The sequence below is a fragment of the Bos mutus genome, chromosome 9, assembly GCF_027580195.1.
Source record: "Bos mutus isolate GX-2022 chromosome 9, NWIPB_WYAK_1.1, whole genome shotgun sequence".
NCBI classification, from domain to species: domain Eukaryota; kingdom Metazoa; phylum Chordata; class Mammalia; order Artiodactyla; family Bovidae; genus Bos; species Bos mutus.
This window is the reverse complement of record NC_091625.1, coordinates 95,698,995-95,704,985: the sequence shown is the minus strand read 5'-3', so window position 1 is coordinate 95,704,985 and position 5,991 is coordinate 95,698,995. Positions and strand designations below refer to the sequence as shown.

The 5,991-nt window shown below is 43.4% G+C and overlaps 1 non-coding gene across 1 annotated transcript; it reads right to left on the bottom strand.

Annotated features, from left to right (window-relative positions):
* Window positions 1-5,642: 5,642 nt before the first annotated feature.
* TRNAG-UCC (transfer RNA glycine (anticodon UCC)) lies at window positions 5,643-5,715 on the bottom strand. Its single transcript has one exon. It is a non-coding gene; the product is annotated as a tRNA-Gly (tRNA).
* Between the last annotated feature and the right edge of the window lie 276 nt (window positions 5,716-5,991).

Genomic DNA, 5,991 nt, shown 5'->3' with positions numbered 1-5,991 from the left:
AAGAGAAAATGAGATACAAATATAAGATCAAAGTGCGGAAAAAACCTGTAAGTAAGGGTCTTGCCTGGTGGCTCAGTGGTAACGAATCTACCTACAATGCAGGAGACCCATCCACCTACAATGCAGGAGACTCGGGTTCGATCCCTGGGTTGGGAAGATCCCCTGGAGAAGGGAATGGTCAGCCCACTCCAGTATTCTGGCCTGGAGAATCCCATGGACAGAGGAGCCTGACAGATTACAGTCCATGGGGTCACAAAGAATTGGACACGACTTAGTGACTAAACACACTAAACACACACAACACACATATTTAAATTGGATATATCAATCTGAGCACATGATTTAAAAAACAGATTTCCTAGTTTTGTGCCCCAAAAGGGCCTAGGAGCACTGGGCCCTGACCAACTGTCCCAGTTTCCCAGAGACTGAGGGGATGTGCCAAGATGTTGCACTTTCTGTTAAAACCGGAAGTGTCCCAGGCAAGCACAGTGACTGGCCACCTCAGAGTGACGCTGAGGGAACTTCCCCTCATGGCTTCTAAATCCCATTCCCACTAAATAGAAACAGAGCTCCTTGGAGAATTGGCTGACACCTGACAGAGCAGGGAAGGTGCAAGATGAATGAGACATTACGCTATGCCTGCATGAAAAGGTGTTGCTTAGGCTAATAAAGATGTCAACAGGACTTAGGAGAACAGGCAAAACTAACTGATAGGGATAGAAGTCAAATCCATGCTTGGCTCAGACTGGAACAGAGCAGGAATTGGTTGGAAAGGAACACGGGGGAGTTTTGGGGGTGATGAAAATATTCTCAATTATGATTACAGTGGTGATAATTCAATATATACGGCTTCCCTGGTGGCACAGTGGTAAATAATCTGCCTGTGATACAGAGAACGAAGGAGATGCAAGTTTGATCCCTGGGTTGGGAAGATCCCCTAGACAAGGAAATGGCAACCCATTCCAGTATTCTTGCCTGGAAAAATTCCAAGCACAGGAAAGCCTAGCAGGCTACAGTCCATGGGGTCGCAAAGAGTCAGACATGCTGAGTGACTGAGCGTGCATGCACAGCTAAGTATATAAGTTTGTCAATATTCATCCAACAGTACATTAAAATGGGTGCACTTAATGTAAACTATACCTGATATAAGTTTTATCCTCAGTTCAGTTCAGTCGCTCAGTTGTGTCTGACTCTTTGCCACCCCATGAATCGAAGCACACCAGGCCTCCCTGTCCATCACCAACTCCCGGAGTTCACTCAGACTCACGTCCATCGAGTTGGTGATGCCATCCAGCCATCTCATCCTCTGTCGTCCCCTTCTCCTCCTGCCCCCAATCCCTCCCAGCATCAGAGTCTTTTCCAATGAGTCAACTCTTCACATGAGGTGGCCAAAGTACTGGAGTTTCAGCTTTAGCATCATTCCTTCCAAAGAAATCCCAGGGCTGATCTCCTTTAGAATGGACTGGTTGGATCTCCTTGCAGTCCAAGGGACTCTCAAGAGTCTTCTCCAACACCACAGTTCAAAAGCATCAATTCTTCGGCACTCAGCCTTCTTCACAGTCCAACTCTCACATCCATACATGACCACAGGAAAAACCATAGCCTTGACTAGACGAACCTTTGTTGGCAAAGTAATGTCTCTGCTTTTGAATATGCTATCTAGGTTGGTCATAACTTTCCTTCCAAGGAGTAAGCATCTTTTAATTTCATGGCTGCAGTCACCATCTGCAGTGATTTTGGGGCCCAGAAAAATAAAGTCTGACACTGTTTCCACTGTTTCCCCATCTATTTCCCATGAAGTGATGGGACCGGATGCCATGATCTTCGTTTTCTAAATGTTGAGCTTTAAGCCAACTTTTTCACTCTCCACTTTCACTTTCATCAAGAGGCTTTTGAGTTCCTCTTCACTTTCTGCCATAAGGGTGGTGTCATCTGCATATCTGAGGTGATTGATATTTCTCCTGGAAATCTTGATTCCAGCTTGTGTTTCTTCCAGTCCAGCGTTTCTCAAGATGTACTCTGCATAGAAGTTAAATAAACAGGGTGACAATATACAGCCTTGACGTACTCCTTTTCCTATTTGGAACCAGTCTGTTGTTCCATGTCCAGTTCTAACTGTTGCTTCCTGACCTGCATACAGATTTCTCAAGAGGCAGGTCAGGTGCTCTGGTATTCCCATCTCTTTCAGAATTTTCCACAGTTTATTGTGATCCACACAGTCAAAGGCTTTGGCATAGTCAATGAAGCAGAAATAGACGTTTATCTGGAACTCTCTTGCTTTTTCCATGACCCAGTGGATGTTGGCAATTTGATCTCTGGTTCCTCTGCCTTTTCTAAAACCAGCTTGAACATCAGGAAGTTCACGGTTCACGTATTGCTGAAGCCTGGCTTGGAGAATTTTGTGCATTACTTTACAAAGCATGTGAGATGAGTGCAATTGTGTGGTAGTTTGAGCATTCTTTGGCATTGCCTTTCTTTGGGATTGGAATGAAAACTGACCTTTTCCAGTCCTGTGGGCACTGCTGAGTTTTCCAAATTTGCTGGCATATTCAGTGCAGCACTTTCACAGCCTCATCTTTCAGGATTTGAAATAGCTCAACTGGAATTCCATCACCTCCACTAGCTTTGTTTGTAGTGATGCTTTCTAAGGCCCACTTGACCTCACATTCCAGGATGTCTGGCTCTAGGTCAGTGATTACACCATCGTGATTATCTGAGTCGTGAAGATCTCTTTTGTACAGTTCTTCTGTGTATTCTTGCCACCTCTTCTTAATATCTTCTGCTTCTGTTATAGCCATACCATTTCTGTCCTTTATTGAGCCCAACTTTGCATGAAATGTTCCCTTGGTATCTCTGATTTTCCTGAAGAGATCTCTAGTCTTTCCCATTCTGTTGTTTTCCTCTATTTCTTTGCATTGATCGCTGAGGAAGGCCTTCTTATCTCTTCTTGCTATTCTTTGGAACTCTGCATTCAGATGTTTATATCTTTCCTTTTCTCCTTTGCTTTTCGTTTCTCTTCTTTTCACAGCTATTTGTAAGGCTTCCCCAGACAGCCATTTTGCTTTTTTGCATTTCTTTTCCATGGGGATGGTCTTGATCCCTGTCTCCTGTACAATGTCACGAACCTCATTCCATAGTTCATCAGGCACTCTATCTATCAGATCTAGGCCCTTAAATCTATTTCTCACTTCCACTGTATAATCATAAGGGATTTGATTTAGGTCACACCTGAATGGTCTAGTGGTTTTCCCTACTTTCTTCAATTTCAGTCTGAATTTGGTAATAAGGAGTTCATGATTTGAGCCACAGTCAGCTCCTGGTCTTGTTTTTGTTCACTGTATAGAGCTTCTCCATCTTTGGCTGCAAAGAATATAATCAATCTGATTTTGGTGTTGACCATCTAGTGATGTCCATGTGTAGAGTCTTCTCTTGTGTTGTTGGAAGAGGGTGTTTGCTATGACCAGTTGCATTTTCTTGGCAAAACACTATTAGTCTTTGCCCTGCTTCATTCCGTATTCCAAGGCCAAATCTGCCTGTTACTCCAGGTGTTTCTTGACTTCCTACTTTTGCATTCCAGTCCCCTATAATGAAAAGGACATCTTTTTTGGGTGTTAGTTCTAAAAGGTCTTGTAGGTCTTCATAGAACCGTTCAACTTCAGCTTCTTCAGCATTACCTGTTGGGGCATAGACTTGGATTACTGTGATATTGAATGGTTTGCCTTGGAAACGAACAGAGATCATTCTGTCGTTTTTGAGATTGCATCCTCATGTGTATGTAAATTGTACTTCAGTAATGTGTGGAAATAAATGAAGACCAGCCAAATGAGAAAAGCAAAGTCTTATTTCTTCAGAGTCAGAGTCAGGTCAACCACCATCCCTTGCATTTTGGCAGAGGCAGGCAGAGGAGTGGGAGGGCTTCATAGTGGAAAGAAAGAATGGCTTCAGGTATGCCCTGCTGGCGGCTGTTGGCACGGAGAAGCTGGAAGCAGGTATCTGGGAGCAAGCTTACCTGTCTGATTGTTTAGGGGTGCTGATTTGGCTTTCTCTGGTTAGTTCTAAGTTGGAAGTGGGGACAAAACTTAGAGAAGCTGTCAGTTTTTAATTAGGTCAGGGCCATTTTGAGCTGATTGTCATACATTATTATTTACCTTCCTGGATTGTTACTTGTGATAGCAGCCTGACTTCCTCTAACTGTGACTTACAGCAGGTTGGCTTCTGAGGCTGGTTATCAGAGATAAGGGAATTGGTTTCCTGGGCAGGCGTATGCAGGTTGTGGGTCAGAATTTCTTTTTTCATATTTGGTCAGGCCATGTCCTTTGGTATATTCAATCTTCAGAAGTAAATTTTTAAAAGACACAGGAACTAGCTTGAAGGATCTCCCACAGGCCAAATTTAAGGCAAATTTAGCACCAGAAGAAGACTACAGGGACTTCTCTGGTGGTCCGGTGGCTAAGACTCTGCACTCCCGATGCTGGGGGACCCAGTTTAGAGCCCGGGTCAGGGAACTAGACCCCACATGCCACAACTGAAGATCCTTTATGCCAGGACGAAGACTGAACAAAGATCCTGCCTGCCATACCCAAGACCCTATGTAGCCAGATGAATGAATGAACAGTAAAAGAAAATGACTAGACTGGATTGTAAGTACTGAAAAAATAAAAATCTATGACTCTGCAGTTACACTTGATAAGAGACAAAGCGGGTGGGGGCTGGTTTTCCATCATCGGAAATGACTTACACCAGCTTCTTAAGAAATTAGTTATTAAAAGTAAAAATAGTATTTGCCCTGCCTTTTTTTTTTTTCAAGGAATAGTGTGGTTCACTCTGGGTGGATGAGAAGAAACTCTTCCTTACAATAGGGTACTAGCAAATAAATATAAATGAGGTAATTAGAAGATAACTGTTATGCAATAAAGAAATCTTTGGGGACTTCCCTGGGGGTCCAGTGGCTAAGATTTTGCACTCCCAGTGCAGAGGGCTCAGGTTCCATCCCTGGTCAGGAAACTGGATCCCACAGGCGGCAACTAAGACCTGGCACAGCCAAATAAATAAAATTTTAAAAATAAGTGTTAAAAAAAGAAACAATTGATTCAGGAAGGATTATCAATGGACTTTAAAACCTTTATCTGTTGACAGGACTTCCCTCTGCAAATCATGGCTAATTCCTGGCCATATTCCAGTCAGATGAGGCAGGTGCATTCCCGCTTTAAACAGGGGACCATTTCTTCTGTGAAGTTAGAGCTCAAGTGCCCAGCTCAGGGCCTGCTGCATTATTGACGCTTAGGTGTACTTTTGTTGAATGAATGAAACTGCACGTCACTAAAACAATCTTCTCTTGTGTTACTTTGGTGGTATCTCTTAAAGTCTAGATCAAGAACAGCAGGACCCGAGACTTCCCTGGTGGTCCAGTGGTTAAGAATCTACCTGCCAATGCAGGATGCAGCTTTGATCCCTGCTCAGGGAACTAAGATTCCACGTGCTGCAGAGCAACCAAGCCTGTGCCTCACAACTGGAGGTCTGAGAACCACAATGAAGAGCCCACACAAAGCAATGAAGACCCAGTGAACCAAAAAAAAAAAAAAAAAGGTCCAAATTAAAAAAAATTCTTTTTTGGTCATGCCAAGTAGCATGCAGGATCTTAGTTCCCTGACCAGGGATTGAGCCTGTGCCCCCTGCAGTGGAAGTGCAGAGTCTTAACCACTGGACCACCAAGGAGGTCCCAGGAAAAAATAAATATTAAACTTTTCTGAAGGTAAAGTACTTGCATTCATGGAATAAGAATTTGAATCTTGTGTCTTTAAAACCAGCTGAAAAATTTCCTCCCACCCTCAGCCTTAATGAGATATAACTGACAGATAAAACTGCAAGATATTAAAAGAAAATAAAGCCTTTAGCCAGACAGATTGCTTTAGACAGCCTTTAGACAGATTGCTGGGAAATAGGAGGATTCATGTGGCACGGAAGGATCACCTCACAGTTGATCTAGTTGCA